General features: G+C 44.9%; 1 protein-coding gene across 6 annotated transcripts in view; it reads right to left on the bottom strand.

Annotated features, from left to right (window-relative positions):
- The window catches only part of NEK6 (NIMA related kinase 6), a 516,220-nt gene that overhangs the window by 329,088 nt on the left and 168,926 nt on the right, over positions 1-18,206 (bottom strand). Inside the window, exon 1 of one of the 6 annotated variants that reach the window (XM_085613744.1) lies at positions 8,092-8,162. The exons of the other annotated variants lie outside the window; for them this stretch is intronic. The gene's annotated coding sequence lies outside the window, so the exon portion shown is untranslated. Of the gene's footprint in view, positions 1-8,091; positions 8,163-18,206 lie in introns of those variants that run through there. 6 annotated transcript variants of the gene reach the window in all.

Here is an 18,206-nt window from a genome sequence, read left to right as displayed (position 1 = left end):
AATCCAGCACCACACCAACCTCCAACTCCACTAAACAGGCAACACCAGTCCCGAGACTGCAAGACTAAGACACAGACAAGAGGGCGGGTAGATGCTTGCAATAAGTCTAACCATTGGAGTAGCACTCCAGCCCATCATTATTTTGCCTATCATCCCAACTCAGTTTGGATCCAGCCATATGCAAATCAATTTTGACCCTGATCCAATAGGAACAGCCAGCCCAAACTTCCAGCTCTGGTCCTCCGGAACCGAAAAACAAGTACATACACTGGCATAGCAAAGGGGGAATGGATCCTAATGCAATTAAAGCAAATCCCCCACACCACTGCATGAGCGATGAAAGACTGAGCTATAAAGAAGGTGCATTGGGCCCAGGTGCCACTGCGCTTAAGATTGTGCGCTCTGCGTCCTACATTAAATGCACCCCTCTATATCCCTAAATGTTGTGCTAGGTTGCTAGTCCAGCAGATGTGCTGCTAAGAGCCACATGGTTTGTACCAGATTCATGAGTGCATCCATCATGGGAGACCCTCCTTTCATCCTCCTTGTAGCTCATACGTGCCGCCTCTCCTGCTCCAGCAAACCCGAACAGATTAGGAACCCTTCAAGCCAGGGGAGGGCAAGGGACAGCTCTCCCCCGGCACAAAGCAACCCAATGTTTGCAAGTCCAAGGGGACATTTGTCACACAGCCTTGAACCAAGTGACAAGCCATTGGTCGGCAGTGTGCTTGACGATTTGTTTGAAATTGCACTTAATTGCGGACTATGAACAACTTCGGGAAACAAATGCGATAACTTTTCTATGCGTTAAAACGGCCATGCATGGACACGGCACTTTAACTGAGCAGCTCAAACAAAATCACGTGCTGGGCCTTAACTAAACGATTATAAACCAACCGGAAATGCACGCTTGCTAAACAAACATCTAAATTGACCTTTTTTTAACCAGGTTAGCAAATTTTATTTTTGTAGCGCGTTGCATGACGACGTGCTTTTATCATCTATCCATAAAACACAATATTCAACCAGAAGTTCGAACGAATGGGAGATTCACATTATGTTACCAAAAGGAAGCTCGGATTATTACCACTGAGCAGCTCCTTGCATAGAGCTTGCTACCGAACAATGTTTACTCGTGGTACTCAAATAATGGACTTCAAAAGGATGAAAAGATGACAGTCCTACTGGATTTTTAACCATAGACTGCAGGGAGCCTTTCAGGCATTAACCTGTTTAAGAACAAAACAACCTTTTTGGTCCACAACCGGTTATTGCGTTTGATAAAGCAGGTACCAATGTTTGTTTTATTTACCACAGGATTGTTGGAGCTGGAATTCCTCCTGCATGGTAAAAGTGTGTGCACCCCTTCCCCGAGTGACTAACTGTATGTGAATCTGCATGCTGACTTTTTTTTGTCTCCACCATCATGCTAAGCCTCAGCGTATGCAAAGCACTAGAAAGGTCCCTGGTAATGTGAGATCCAGAACCTATTCTGTGATATGAAGAGCACACAAAACGTGCTGTCACAGTGTGCACAGGAATGAGTTAGACACATAAAATGGTGGTGGCAGTGCACAGAGTATTAGTGAACCTTTAGCATCACTAAAGCTTTTTCTGTGTGTCAGGAAAAGGTGTGGTCTACAGACCCCTCATCTAAAGTTCTGCATTAATGTGAAACGTAGACCTTGAGCTGAGGTTACGAGTGCGATCAGCTTATGAATGGGCAGTAAGCGTGTTGCCCATGCATGGTAGTAGGACTTTGTGTGTGGTGAGAGTCTAAATACTGGGACGAAAAGGATCCATTTTGAATGGTCCCAGGCTTAGCACGGCACATGATGGATATGCTGGGTACAGCTTACCCAGTCAGTGGACGTACATTGCATGCTTTCCTATGACTGGCGGTGGAGACACACACACACACACTGAAGTGAGGGCAGATGAAGACAGGGATACCCTTAGAAATTCAAAATACACTTTGTTACCAAAAGGGTCCTTTATAGTTCTTTCAGAGCACTGCTATTAGATAGAAAGCAAGGGTGTGGGAACTGCACCTCAGTGTCGATTACTGAGAGTGAGAAAGTTCCTAGGCATGGTCAGCCTTTTTGTTTGTCCCTGAGAACTTCTTCAGGAAGGCTGTGGACAGCCAAGTGCAGAGATCTCACACTGTGCTCTTGTTTTTCATACTCCTGCTTGGAGCCAGCATCATTGCTACCTGCTGTCAGAGCCATCACCGTGCACAAAGGCAGTATCTGAGGAGCAGCCAGAAAGGGACATTTGAAAGAGAACCACACCCAAACTGAGCTGGTTCAGAGATATTGTACGGCGGATCCACATTATATGTCTAGAACAGAAGTATAAAAGTGGGATCCAAAACAATCCCACTTTGTTCCAGGTCCAAGCTGTTCTTGGCCAAGAAAGAGAGTGCTCTGCACATTACTTGAAAGAAGGCTCTGTGACCAGGGTTTGTAACTGCAAGACAGCCAGTCTCTCAGTGGTGAGGGGACATTATTATTACGTTTTATATAGCGCTCAGCTACCCCATTCGGATTTCCAGACTCTAAAACGTCAGATCAGGTGCATTCAGATCACGCTAGCTCAGAACAGCCAGATCTTCATCTGTTTTCGAAAGATCATCAGCAAGGGACAACTCCTTAGAAACTCTCGAAGGGCGTTCCACAGCTTGGAGCCCTGAAACACAAAAGACCAGCCTCCCATACATGTGCATTTGACTGCGGGGACAATGCACAAGGAAAGTTCACTGGAGTGGAGGGAACAGGAATGTTTGTAAGCTCTAACAAATGTATGGAGATCTTGTGTGCCAGTCCCTGATCTTGCTCTGTGCTTATATCACAAGGCTTTAAAGTGAATTCTCTTCTCCACTGCAAGCCAGTGGAGGTCCCGTAGAAGATAAGAGGCCGCAGCACTTTTCGGGAGTTTATAGAGCATCGTAGCTGCCGAATTCTGGACTACTTGCAACTGTTCGATGCAGGCTTTATAAGCTCCCAGATAGAGTATGTTGCTGTTGTCCAGTCTTCATACCATGAAGTCTACAGTTTGCTGAAGTAGCTGGGGTTCTGCTTGGATCCTAGATGGATTGTTCCTGCTCTGAGAGAGGAGAGCACCTAGACCCGCTGGAGTAGAGGCTGTCTAGGAGAAGAAGCTCCGCATACTCCTGGCTTCAGAAGCACCCACAAGCAGCCAGACCCCTTGGTGTAGTGAAGCCATTGTAGAGCCAAATCTTGTGGGGTACCCCGTTCTTCCGGTGCAGTTCCTGCCTTGAGCAGCTTAAAGAAGTGTTCTCCAAAATGTCATTGTTCTGTTTGGCATTTCTGCTGCATGCTCTCCAAAGGTCTAATGCTGCTAATGCCCCAGAGATGTTCATCTGTGGGGAGCTGCTGCACCGGCCTAGAGGCCACAACTGCTGAAGATGAATGCCGGTCTGCATCGGTGAGCAGGCATGACACGCTGTTCATCAACTGTGGCACAGAGAGGAGAGAGGCCGCCCTGTGGTCCTTTTTTCACTGCAATGATGCCCACACTAGCCAGACCCACCAATCCACAACACTGCTAAGCAAGTAACCTGGGGCAGAGTTCGCATAACCCGATTCACGCAAAGGTAAATTCTGGGGCTAAAACACTAGCAATCACCAGTACGAACTTTCTGAGCGTCCACCCTATTGAACTGACCTATGAAGCATCCACTGGGGAAAGTGATAGTAATGTTCACTTGTGCCAAGTCAATGCAGATGCCCATAAGTTAGATTAAGTCCTTATAAATGTTTCAAACTAACTAGAGAGGATGCAGCAGTAGGTTCTAAAGTGGGTAAACACACTTCACTAGAACTCCTGGGTGAGGTTGCAACCTAGTAACTGAGCCAGCCTTGCAGGGGATAGTATTTCATTTTACTGCAAGATTAAAGTACTTGCTTTTACCTACAAGATAAGCACTGGCCTGGACAATATGTTATTGTGACTGAGTGTTGACATCTGATTTCTTAACCCCCACATAACCACCTGGGAAGCCACAGACTTCCCACCATCAGTACCCTGAGAGTCAAGTGTTGAAACCGTGCGCATGATCTAGATTGTGGAGCAATAGTAGTACAGAAGTAGGACAGAACTCAGTAGCAGATGACGGAGCCACCACGGTTGGGGCTGGTACACTCTGGTTGCCCGGTTGTCCCTGAAAAGGGTCTGACATTCCCTATGAGAAATCAGTGGTACCAGTGGTTCCGTGAACAATCCTTTTAACTCCATCAACTATCAGACAGTGGGTTATAACAATAACAGTCATTTAATAATTGCCTTAGGGCACATGTACTGTGATGCTCCTCATAAAACCATTTTACAAAACGTACTCCCTGGATATTTTTCCTGGATATTTCTATACATCAACTTGAACAGGAGGACATGCGATTAAAATGCTAACCTGGCCTATAACATGAAGAATTTATGTTTGTTTACTCTGTCTTTGACATGGGACCTAGAGAAACTGTGGTGTGAGCAAAACATTTTATCTCACCATCACTTTATGCCAAAAGGTGGACGGACGTGCCCTGGACACCCAGCCAAAAGGAGAGGTAGGACGGAAGGCCCAGTGACACCGCCTCTCACTCAGAATCTTCCCTCATCAATTCTTCTAGGAAGCTTCAGTGAGAACATCAGGTGTGCCTTCCTGACAGCCCCTGGGCAGACCCTCCAATTTAAATAAACTTAACTGAGCCTGCAGGAAGCATCTCCTACACAACAAAAGAACGGTGGAGTTGAGCAAGAGGGCGAACGGGAACTGGGCAGAGACGGATTACCACACACCCGTGGATTTATTATTGTTATTGCACAATGGAGTTCAAAAAAAAAAAAAAGACTTCTCCCTTTAGCTCTGCAGAGGGTTTCGTCCATTGTTTTCTGTACCTTAAGTATTAATTACCAAGTGACTCGTCCTATCCGGTGTATGTTAATGCTGCCTTGAGGGGGGAGAGTGATACATTGGGATCTAAGACTCCTGTCAGCCAAGGGACTAACTACTGGATTGGCATTACTTACTAGACTGGACGAACCTCCCTTGATGGATGTGACATGTCCCTGGGTGGGGGAGAGAGAGAGTGCGAGAGAGCGTGCCAGTGCACTGCGTAGCATATTTTAGTACATTGAACAAGTCTGCATGAAGCGAGAAGACCAACAAAAACTGTCAGCTTTGTTTTGTGATGAAAAGAAAAAATGTGGCTCTTTGTTGTTATTTTCTAAATCTGAGCTGAAGTCTTGGAGGGACTCTGGGTTTTATTTTTTTATGATTTCTTGCAGCTACACAAACTACTCACAGAGAATTGGATCGGTTGCATTGGTGATGCAGAAAAAATGAATCCTTAAATGCAGCTTACTAGTCCGTTTCTAAGTGTTCCCAACCTAAGAACAGAAGGGCACTACGGCAACAAGATGATGAACACACTGGCCCAAGATGCAAGGATTTGATGAAGTGGGAAGTCACAGTCAATCAGTTACCCCCACAGCTCCTCGCAGAGCACACCAGCAGGAGTCGGTGAGTAAGGAAGACCGTGAGATCCTGGTGTAAAGTCACTGACCGAATAAACCTCATTTGGTGCTCCTGGACAATGCCACACATGATAAAGGACCTACTTCAATGCAGTGCAGTAATGAAAAGCCACGTGCGTGGGAAGGACATAGAATTGCTTGGTACTTTTCATTTCTCACAGATCATTTTATGGAATGTGTTCAACTTGCAGTGGATGTCCAGATAGAAATGTATATTTCCAGTGAGGATCTTATCAGGTAATTTCACTTAAGACAATTAACATTCTGGAGCTTTCTACGTCTACCCAGGCAGACCCGCACCACATCATATGATCACCACGCGGACGGGCTTCCTGCCAACAAAAGGCCCACAGAAAAGGTGCTGGCAGATGTTTTCAAAGAAGACCACGTGACATAGAATGCCATTGGCTAGTTGGGACTATTCTCTCTCATGCCACACCTACTCACAATTAACAGTTTTCTGAGGAAACCTACCTAGTCACAAGCAAACCACCTTGTGTCACCTCAGAGTTCCGGCGTTGTACCTTCCAGGATTTCCTCACTGGAACTCCCCAATACCAGAAACTCAAGTAGCCCATCCCTCAAGGAGTTTAAAATATAATTTAAAGGTCCTCCCTAGGAGCGTGAAGGACGCCAATGATCACCTCCACTGCTCAATTATATACCAAAATATAATGGTCTTAAATGAATGCTGGTCTTCGCCAATGATGTACTAACTTTTGGTGAGATTAATCCATCCATCAACTTCTGCTTCTCACATTCTATGTTTACCCTTTCACCCCCTCCGTTTTATGTACTATCATAACTGCTTTCATGAAAATTTCTGATCAACCTGTTAATGCTTCTAAATAAATAAACAAATCCATTTGTGTTTGGAGCATTTGTTGAGCATTAACTATTAATCTATATGTGCACTGGAAGAGTTCTATAACGTATTATCGAGACATTTAACTACAAAATTCTCCTTGAGCAGGTAAGTATAATGTGCGCCCAGTCCATCCCTAGGCGATGAGCCGTGAACCAAAGAGACTTCTGTGTTGTCATGAGTATAAGCTCAAGAAGAAAGAAAAAAGCAAATCAAACAACATCAGGTAGTACTGACCAGAGCGGCAGATCAAATAACGGGTTGGAGAAAAAGGACAGGGCAAAATCTGCTCTACAGCCTACCTATGGGCAGCCCTAGAACAGTGAATCTCCGCATGACATCCGAGGACTTATGGTCCAAAGGCCCCGGGTATCTCTAGAACTGCACTCAAAATACACCTCCATCAGACCACCGGGGAGCAGTGAACAAACAAGTCACCTCAACCCAATATAAGCAAAAGCCCACCACAGACCACTCTGCAAACTCGAGGTTTAAACCGATTCATTATAATCTTATCTACCAAGTTTATCTTACTCCCGCCATGCTGCACACCATTTACCCCGGAAGGATGCCTATCTGCCAGCGGTGTTGAGTCAAGGGCGCAGATTTTCTTCATATGATATGGTGGTGCCCTCAGTTAGGCACCTAATGGCAGACCATAGTGGATAGGTTGAAAGCAGCTACGGAGTGGGGGTTCCTCAGGGATCACAGGCAATGCCTGTTGGGGTAGATACGGACACTCAAAAAGAAGGGGCTGAGTAGGTGGTTTCAATGGTTGGGGTTAGTTCCTGCTAAACACAGAGTAGCTATTCGTTGGCTGCACCCCCCCTCCCCGGGGGCGCTGGTCTGGGTGAAAGATACTACTGAATGGGCGTTGCCTGAAGAAAGCCGGATGAGTAAATGTTGGAGAGACAATAGCCTGGGTGGCGATGCTTACAGACCTGCTCGAGCCCACAGACGTAAGGCCTCCCTAGGTTCGCAGACCTTTATGCTGGATGTGACTGTTCAAATGCTTCATGACAGGAGGTGGATGAGGTTGAGATTAGCTGCCACTTTGCATAGTACACTGGAGATCCCCAGAATGTTACATCTGTGATAGGTTGGCCGATCCGGTACTACAGACTCAGCGGCTTCCTTCTTTGTTCCCTGGCTTCATATTCCAGGATCTGTTTTATGCAACTGTTGCAGTAGAGATGTGGGGGTGCGGTTTGGGTTGTTAAGACTGTATAATAATCTGGTATGTAGCATTTAGTTTAAATGGTAATAGAAATGTATGCCCCCCCCAAAAAAAATGTGTCACAGTCATCTGTTAACTATAACATGCAGACCAGGTGACTGCCTTTTAACAGTACCTTGGTCTTAGAGATCAGCCCTCCAGTTAGCTCATCTCTAACACATAAGAAACCGGACCCTTGCAAAGAAATGAACCACGAATGAAATAGTCCTACAGTAAAGTAGGGTCATGTTGTCCATATGCGCCTTGGAATTTGCGTTAATATAATACAGGGTTACATAGACCGTCTTGTGTCATCCACTCAAAGAGAAACAAACAATTTTCCAAGACTCATAACTTTGTCCCTAAGTATTGATTTCTTAACTTTTGAAGGGTTTACAAATCAGAATCTTTGACTAGGTATCACTGGTCTAAGTCTACGTTTTCGAAGACTGGTTCTTACCTGTACTACCCTCACATTTGTGAGCTCGTCAACCTTTGAAACAGGAAATGACGTCAGAAGAGCGTAGTGTGGAGACCTGCTAGAACAAAGATGAAAATGAATGCAGACTTCTCGACTGTTACACCAAAAAGAAAACCTACCACTTCTATGGCATCTAAGCTCTTGATGAGGCTCTATGGACAGCAATCCCTGCCTTCCATTACAACACTTAGACTGTCTTTTCTGACTTTCCATGATGTCACTTCCTGTGTTAGGGTTGAACGTCGTTTTCAAAATTGAGGACAACTTTAATAAGAAACTGCTTAGTAGAAAGTGAAGGAAAAGTTGGAGGGAGGCGTTTTGGAACGAAAGGTCAGGCAGACGTTAACACATTAAGTGAAGGAAAGGGTATTTTAATTTTTTTTTTTTTTTTTATTAAGTGTTTTTGCTGCAAGCTATTCTTATCGAACAGGATTAAAAAAAGAACCATGTGAAGTAAAGCAGCAAAGCCTGTGTCCAGGGATTATACCCAAAGGAGCGGCTGCTTTAAGAAGCACCCGGTGTGCCAACTTTACCAAGGGGTATGAAGGAGACGAGGGGCAATGAACACGGCTCAGGCCGGCGGAGCGGCCAGCGCGCTGACGAGTTTATGACGTGGTAGCTTTAACGCGGACTGGTGTTTGTTGAAAGAAAGGTGCAAGGGAATGAGTAAGCGCTAATAAACAGCTTTTTACTTTTGGAAAAGGATCCTGAACACGTGACACTGTGTCGCATCCGGTGTGGAAAATCTTTATGAAAGATGATATTTGAATTAGGCGCACAAATCACCCCCAAAGGGGTCTCTTGGCGATGGAGCACACACACCAGGGCTCAAGTCCTAAGAACAGAAGTGAGGTCACTCGTCAAGTTGGGCAGAATGGGTGTGACATCACCGCGCGTGACATCACAGGAAGTGACACCACGGACTGTGACATCGCATTTGGCATCACAAGAAGAGGCATCACAGCCCATGACCTCACAGGAAGTGACATCAGATCTTAAGACCTCACGTATGTTTAGCTGGTCTATTATGAGTACATTTGAGCGCATTACAATATTTAACAAATTAGATTTTGTATTTGGGTTGTGCCAAAAAATGTACGAAACCTAGACGCTAAATCTGGCCCTCAACGTATACATTTATTTTTATTAAACCCTGCCACAAAGAAATTGGCAACAAGGAGAAATGTGGCAGTAAATCTGTTCGGCCTAATTGGTTGCACGGTCTGAATTTTAAAATATCTTATGAGGTTAAGGCACCTGCTGCAGAGATCTTTGTGTGCCAGCGAAATCTCAGAGAATAATAATAATAATGGTAAGATAATTCAGGAGGATAACGTATTTACTGGAGAGACCTGTGTTTTGTCTAGTCCTGGAGGGTTAATATGTCTCCTGCAGAGCACATTACTTAACCCAGCGATTACAAATTTTTATTTTATATAAATGGGTACGTGGGTTACTGCTTTTAAGATAGAGACCCTTTTGTGACTTGCAGTTCATAAAGTGTCATCCCTCTAATATAGCACAGTGAGGTATGACGGACATGTGGCTCCCACACCTTGTAACCATCACTGTCTTATGTAACACATCCTTTATATTGATGTAAACACATATGATTTACTGTCGATGTATAAGATGTACATGTGATGTAAAGCGCTCTGGGATGAGGAATGGCACTACTCTTTCCAATGCAGGGTGTCGGAGCACTTTACATCACACGTACACAAATAATTTAAATACCACTATTTTGTATTATTTCTTTTATAGCGCTTTAGCAATACAGTAGAGCTAAAGCGCTAATAAAGAAATACAACAAAATAGTGGTATTTACATTGTTATTTGTATAAATAATGGGCGACCAACACATCTGGTTTTCTTACAGTGCATGCACAGCTCTTATACACATGGACTGAACAAAGTCAAAAGCACTTCTCCCTTAAGTACATGAGAAGTGATAAGCAGTGCACCTTTGTTTCCCCTCCATTGTATCTAGGCTGCTGATAGATGGCCCATTTGAGTCTTGTAGCAAGTGGTTTGGTAACATTGAGCAAACTCAGAACTAAAGGTGGAGGTAAAATTGCTCACCCTCACCCAGACTAAGAACAGTGTTCGAGGGGCTCCCGCCACAGAGTGGAGGAAGGGAGGCGTGAGCCACCTGCCAGGGAAACCTTACAGCCCCCTGCATGGGATTATAGAGACATTTGTAGGTACAGAAGGGGAAGTTTAGTGAACTTAGTAACACAAGTTTGTATGAGGAAGCAAGACCCGGGTGAGGTGAAAACAGACAGGTCAATCAGAGGGTCATCTCCCGCTGAACCAACAGAGGTTCCAGAGGCGCCATGTCACAGGTGGTCTTAATGTAGATATGCCCATTCCTGGGCCTAGGTACCTCCTACGATAAGGTCGAGATTCACCATCAATCTATCATCCGAGGCCACTCCCTACGCGGTTGTACTAGGAAATGTGGCCCAGATGAAGGTAGGCACCAGCGAAAGCTATCTGCAATTTAAAAACACAGAGAAGGAGCGTCCGCCCCATCTGACCCTGATCGGGAAAGATATTAAAAATGTGACGGCGATTGTTCTGTGATAAACCTTCATAGACCTGGAGTGAAGGCCCGTGTGCTGGCATCCATGGAACTGCCTCAAGCCAGCAGTCCTTCCACATTAGCCCTACTCCTGGGTTTCTTTACTGGCCTCAAGTGGAGAGTGGAGAAAAATCGCAGTTGATAAGTCTGGAAATTATGGCAGAGCTGCTCCCCTTGTGTTTTTTTCAGTAGAGATATCTAACAAATACAAGCCTTTAAGTACACTGGACCTCTGCGATAGACTTAAATTACAGAAGCCAACTAAAGAAATTAAACAGACCCTCACCACTTACAGTCCAGTCACACCCTTCACTATTCGTCTGAATGGATGAGAACTCATAGGTTGGAACACTGCTGGTCTTACAAGCAAGCTAACAGACAGGAATGGGCTAATTTTATTAAGGGTTTCAGCGTGATCTGTTTACTGGAGATATGTGGTACGTCGAACAGTTTTTTCTTGGATGGGTACAAGTCCTTTTTTGTCTCCGCAGTTAAGTCCAGCTTGGGCAGAGTCAAAGGAGGCTTTGCCATTTTTGTCTCTTTAACCTTTAAGGGAAAGTTTGAGGAATTAGCTAGTAGTGTATCACCCTTTAGGCCGTAAGAATGTATTTCTCTGGTGCACCCAAATTAATATTGCTGACCTTTTATTATGCTAACTAGTCTTTACATAACCTAGTCAATTTACGAACTCTGGATTCTTTCATAAGAGAGCTAGAGCAGGGGAAATTCAGCTGCCGCAAACGTGATTATATTATAGGAGGTGATATTAATATTCATTTGTATATGGGCCCGCACCCATCTTCGGGTAATGTATCGAGTTGCAGGTCCTGGGTAGGACTTCATATGGAACATACTAGCCTAACGGACCTGCAAAATTCTATCATAAGTGAGTTTAACTTGGCTCAATCTCTTGATAAACGGACATCTTGCTGGTCACTACCAAAATTCTGCCAACTTTAATAGGTCAGGGTGTGCCTCTGTACCAGTGGCATATCGGGCAGCACTGTTTTTCGGGGTGGCAGAAGTAGTGTCTGTCTAATACCATCAGCCCCCCCGAAAATAAGTTGTCCATCGGACGCCACCCCCCAGAAGAAGTCGTTCACCGGCCGACACTCTCCCTCCCACCCCTACTCTAACCTGCACCCGGGCGGAAGGTGTTGGATTTGTTGGATTTTCAATCCAACACCTCCCCTACTGTTGCACACACTGGAGTTGGAATAGTAAATAATACTATTCCATACTCATGCGCCCCCCCTACCGCAAGTCGTAACCACTTGCGTTGTAATGCCATGTGATGTAACAACGTGTTGTCGTAAAGACTTGCGTTGTAAATGCATGCATTGTAAAGAGTGCTATTTGAGCCACGTCCCTAAAGCTAGGCCCGAAGGCTGCCAGAAGCATGAGAGCAAGCAGCCTACGGCAGGCCAGGGAACTTAATAATGAGGCACTCTCGGACTGAATGTGTGGCAAGTCACATGCAGCTCGACTGGATAACTTACCTGGGCAATCACGGCATGTTTGAGCGTGTAACTCTTGATGCTCACTCGGACTGACTATAAGTCTCTTTCCTATAGCATTGCTGCGATCTTAGTAGCTAAGAGCACCATGAAGCGATTGCAACTCCGGTTTAGCTGAAAATGAATGCATTTTTCTCCTTCGAACTTTGTGCCGCTGAAAACAACAGGCACCCTGGATGGCTCAGGAAGAATTGTGAAAATATGTATTTTTGTTAAAAATGAGATCTCCTTTATATATTTTGACAGAGTGTTTCGTTGGGGATTGCTCAGGCAGCCTCGATGGGATGCACTGTAACCCTAGCCCTGAGAGTGATGGAAATTCCAGCCTATAGTTCACTGCAATCACCAAGTGGCCTTTTGGGTAAAGCTAGATTAAAGAGAACAAAAGAACACCTGGAAAGAGTTGCTGGTAGCCTAAATTCGAAATCGCAGGAGATTGTGTCAGACATATTTGGTAGAAATATATGAGAAAAACAGGCACATGAGGACACTAGTCACACTGGCCTGACAGGCCTCAGGATCTGGTTAACTGCCATGGTGCCAGAAGAGCCCCATCACCCGAGGATCACTGGGGTGGACACAGGTGGGTGGGATAATTGCTCCAGCAAAACATACAAGTAATGATTTGTCAGGAATGTGAGCTGTCGCTCAGTGACTCCCAACGCCTGTAACTGTCCATTAAAGAGCGATTTGCTCCCAGCTGGCAAACAGGTTTATGGCAGCGACTCAAAGCACAAACGAGTTCCAAACAAAGAGGAAAACTAAAGGCGAACGACCAAATTCGCTACAAAATGTCCAGGCGTAAAGATATTGTGCTAAAAAAAAAAACGGTCTCCATCGAAGCTCAAGAAATGGTCTGGACCGCGTTCTGGCATGAGTCTGCATTTTAATTCCACAATGTGAACGAACAATTTTATTTACGACTGATGGCGGCTGTAACACAATTTGTAAATCACTCCTTTCGTCTTTGTTTTCACTAGCAGAAAGGGAGATGTTAGTGCCTTGCTTTCATTTTACCCTTGCATGAGTGGGGATTGCCTCCAATTTAATTCCCACACTTCTAATGCATCATTTGCTCTAGAGATGCTCAGAAGGTTTTCCTGCAGATTCCCACCTGGAGTGGCTGAGCATTTTTGCAGCTTTTTAATAAAACTAGGAAAGACCTTTGGTGGGTGTGGCCCCAGGAGCCACGAGTCAATTTTAGACTTTGTTAGAGCGACAAAATTATACTTGTGCTATGAGAAGGAAAGAGTACATTTTTTTTAATAACAGGCTATAAGTGGCATTAGAAAGAAACCTACCATTTTAATGTGCAAGAAGAGAGGTTGGGAAGATCGGAGGATGCGAACTAGAATGCTCTGCAGACCAACACAGCTAGAAATCAAACCGATAGCATGAACGGCGTATAAATGTTGCATATGTTCAAAGGTCATCCCTTTATGATCTTATGCGACAGCATACACAGCATATTCCACTTGTGTGAAATAGATAATGCACCATTTACAAAGCTCTTCTCAGATAATGGAGCTCATGAGATCCAGATGACTCCCTGTTGTATACTGGGATTGTTTTGTGATCGGTGCCGCACACTACAGTCCAGGTATGAATCTGCTAACTAGTCGTTGCCATTTGTTCCTCTGCTCCTGTTGTAAAATGCATGTTGTAAAGTCAGACAATATGAGGATGAATTATCTCCCTGGGATTCACAATGGTGCCGTCACCAGGGCCCGATGAACGAACCACATTTCCAGCTCTGAACTTTTGAAAGGAAACTGTGAGACGATTCTCTTCCAAGGAAAGTTCTGGAGGTCTGCTTCAGGTCCACCAAAACACCAACCAATGGACTCAGCCACTGAATGTGAGCGCACTGGAAGAAAGTCGTGTTTGGTCCATTAATTTCAGCTTTCCAGATTATGTATGGATTGATAAACGTTCCACAGAACATCACCTCAATGAATACAATCAACTAAAATTGGACATTTAAGAACAATAATAAAACAATCTCTTTAAAGCACCCTACAATATAAAACACCTTGATAGATTCATGTTTGTAAAATAAATGAATAGCATCTATAATAATAGCGAGGTGATATGCAACAAACATTGGTTTATTCGATTAAAGCTGAACTTAAAAACAGATCACGCGTAGATCTTGACTAGGGCAAGAAAAGAGTCCTAAACCATTAGGTAAGGATTCTGACCTGGCCACAGCCCAGACATTTCCTGCTATTTGGAGGCCACACGTTCCTGTAGTTTGGAGGCCACACGTTCCTGCTATTTGGAGGCCACACGTTCCTGCTATTTGGAGGCCACACGTTCCTGCTATTTGGAGGCCACACATTCCTATTTGGAGGCCACACGTTCCTGCTATTTGGAGGCCACACGTTACAAAATACAAATGATCCCGCAATACTTCAGGATCCAGATTTGCTTAATGCCCGGCTAAGGAAAACGACAGTCAAACGACAACGTGCAGGTTTTTATGCAGTGGTCAACCCTATTCAAATCTCTTGAGCCTGATGCTACTCTCAAGCCATTATTTTAAAGATGTTGTGGTATATTTTGCAAATACTTCAGCTGCTCCACAGCTGATCTTTCTGCCTATACTTGAATAACTATAAATAGTATAAGCGTCATTCTTAACTTAAGAGCTTTCAATCGTAGAAAGTGAGCCGCATACAAACTTTACAAATAGCTCACTAGCTGGGAGTATCCGGGGTGATAGATACAAGCCAAAATTATACATCTCATACATTCAATAGAAATACTTTGCTGCTGTCGACCCTCCCTATTGCCCCCCCACATGCAAATGTAAAGATGCAAATCCATGCAGTGCAAGTTCTAGGGTTTTTAAACACATACTTTTAATAGCGCTACAACATTGGAGCTTCCAAAAACCCTGAAGAACTGTAGCAGAACCAAACTCACAGAGTATAATCGGGCAGACACATTTTTAATCTGCAATCCAAATCACAGGTTATTTGTGAAAATGAATCCTAAATATGGATATTCCTTAACTGTATTCATTTTATTATCATAGAGACTCAACCGTTGTGGAGATAGAGTCTTGAGTGCCATATTGCGTGGTTTTGGTCATAAGCACATTTATCAGTAGCTTGGGCTCCTGTTTACTAGGCTAAACCTGATAATCCCATTTGGAGGCCTAAAGGAAATAGTTTGAACCAAGCATTGCCAAAGCCAGTAGGTTTAGCCTATTCGAGAACTATTGGCTTTGTCAATTTGTAGCCAATTATTACAGCAACACAGCCACTGTGCAGTATGGCTGAAAGCAAAAAACAATGCTATGACGTGGTAAATGCTGACCACATCATAGCATTTTTTCTTTTTTTACTTTAAATTATGCTGCACAGCAGTTGCGCTGCTTTATAGCAAGACTAAAAAACAAAATGATACAGCCAAATAGCTCTCTCATATCTCAATGTTTTTTTTTTCTGGTGGTAGCGGTGGAGGTGGAACAGGGCAAGCAACAACAGGTGGGAGCGGTGCAGGCCAATCAATCCATCAGGATTTGTAAAGCGAGTCAACTCACCCACGAGGGTCTCGAGGCGCTGGGGCTGCTAGCTGCTTCGTGGTGATCTGTTAATTTGAACACTCAGGTCTTGAGTTCTTTCCCGAATTGCTGGAGCGTAGGGGTGGTCTGGAGGTGCAGGGGAAGGTTATTCCAGGCTTTGGCTGCCAGATGGAGTATACTCTGCTGTTGGCTTAGCAGATTCGGGGGTTGTCTGTGAGGAAGAGGGAGGCGGAATGTCAGTGTCTGGTTGGTTGGTTGGTTGAAGGTCATGTGTTTGTTGATGTACGTTGGTCCCTCATTGTGCTAGGACTTGTTTGTGTGGGTCAGCATCTCGAACTGGCATCTCTTCTGGATTGGGAGCCAGTGTAGCTTCTTGAGGTGGGGTGTGATGTGGGTCTGCCTTGGGAGGTCGAGGATTGGTCTTGCGGCTGAGTTTTGTATTGTCTAGAGTCTATTCAGGAGGTGTGCGGCGATTCCTACGTAGTGTGAATTCCCGGAGTCCAGTCTATTGGTGACAAGCGCCAAAGAGACCGTCCTTCTTGTGTTGACTAGAAGCCACCTGAAAATCTTTCATAGCATGTGTAGGGTGTGGACGTAGGGGAATGAGATAGCATTTTCCTGGTTCTTCATCGATAGCTTGCTTTCCAGGATGATGCCGATGTAGCAGGCGTGATCTGACGGGGTGAGGAGAAGGGCCAAATTCGGTAGGCCACCATGTGCCGTTCCATGGCAAGGTGTTTTTCTCAAAGATGAGTACCTCTGTTTTGTTCCTATTGAGATTGATCTAGTTCTCCTTCATCCAGTCGGCGATGTTGATCATGCATCGATGGAAATTGGCTCTGGTGGTAGCGGGGTCTTCGGAAAATGAGAGAATAAGCTGGCTGTCATCGGCTTAGGAGATCATGTTCAGTCTGTGTGATCTGATGGTGTTGGCCAGGCAGGCGGGTCTTGTACCCGTTGAAGAGGATTGGGCTGAAGGACGATCCTTGGGGGACGCCGCAGATTATCTTCTTAGGTTACGAGGTGAACGGTGGGAGACAGATTGTCTGGGTTCTTCCTGTGAGGTATGATGTGGTCCATTTGAGGGAGTCTCCCTGGATTCCGATGTGGTGGAGTCTGTTGATCAGATGGGAGATGGTATTGGAAGGCTGGTGATAGGTCAAGGAGTACGAGGCCTTCTGTTTTGCTGTGGTCCAGGAGGGCTCTGATGTTATCAGCGGCTGCGATTAAGCTGTCTCTGTGCTGTGGTTGGCCCTGAATTCAGACTGAGAGGGGTCCAGAATGTTGTTGTGTTCCAGGCGTTTGGTGAGTTGCTGGTCGATTGCCTTCTTGCTGAAAAGGGGAGGAGGGAAATGGGCCGGTAGCTCTTAGGTTCTGTTGGGTCGGTGGAGGTTTTCTTCAGAAGGGGCCTCACTTCAGCATGTTTCCAGTCCTCCGGGAAGGAGGACCGAGCTGATGGAGGCATTCAAGACTTTCTTGAGCTTGTCGTCAATTGTCTTGAACCAGAGGTTGAAGATGTCTTGGGGAGAGGGGTCTGTGGCTACTCCTGCCAGTGCATAATGGAGATGGTTGCTTGAGTGGTAGTGATGTGTGGCAGGTGGGAGGATGCAAGCAACATCATGTGGTTGTGGGGGTTGTGGCGGGTATTACAAGGCAAGCAACAATGGGAGGAGGGGCAGTCACAAGAACGGTGCTAGTAACAACTGGCAAGCAATGACATGGGAGGGGGCATGCGGCAAGCAAAACCAAAAGGTACGCGACAATGCAGGAGAGGGTATGGGGAAGCAACAAAGACTGGGGAAGCAACAAAGACGGAGCAAGCAACAACGTGGAATGAGGTATGAAGGAAACCGCAAAAACAATGGCAATGACGATGAAGAAAATAAAGTACCTCAATGCCAGCATGCACAACAGAATGACAGTAATAAAAAAAACAAAAAAGCAATCAGTTCTTGGTCCATGTTCCATAGAAGGGAGAAACAAATCAAGAGTCAAACCAGCACAAATCAGGCAAGAGCACATAGGAGTGACAATGAATTCAACAAATGATAATTAATGTGTGGACTCCAAGCCACCTTTAATTTAACTAAATGTCTTGCAAGTGACAGAGCATGCGCTGTCTCAGGCGAAACCTAAAAAACAATATGAGCATACATTTCATATGTTCAAGGCACAACACCAATACTCAGGACCGAGTTTTGTGTTAGTGATCACGTGCGTCAGTGGAAGACCATAGTGGTGATGTTTATGGTACTAAAATGAAACAGCCACAAGGGCATTACATCTTTCATAAGGCATTAGTAAATGGAAACGCAGTTGAGTAAGAGCGCATATCTTGGTGGTGATTGGTAGTCAAGGAAATAGTAGCCACGCTGTGTGACTAGTTTGGTTGGTTTGCAGAGTGGTTGTAGTGGGTCCCTGAAACTGAAGTTGTTCACCATTTGGAATTCAACAGTTTGTT

The sequence above is a fragment of the Triturus cristatus genome, chromosome 1_2 (assembly GCF_964204655.1).
Source record: "Triturus cristatus chromosome 1_2, aTriCri1.1, whole genome shotgun sequence".
NCBI lineage: Eukaryota > Metazoa > Chordata > Amphibia > Caudata > Salamandridae > Triturus > Triturus cristatus.
Note: the sequence above shows the minus strand (reverse complement) of the source record. Positions and strands in the feature narration are given on the sequence as shown.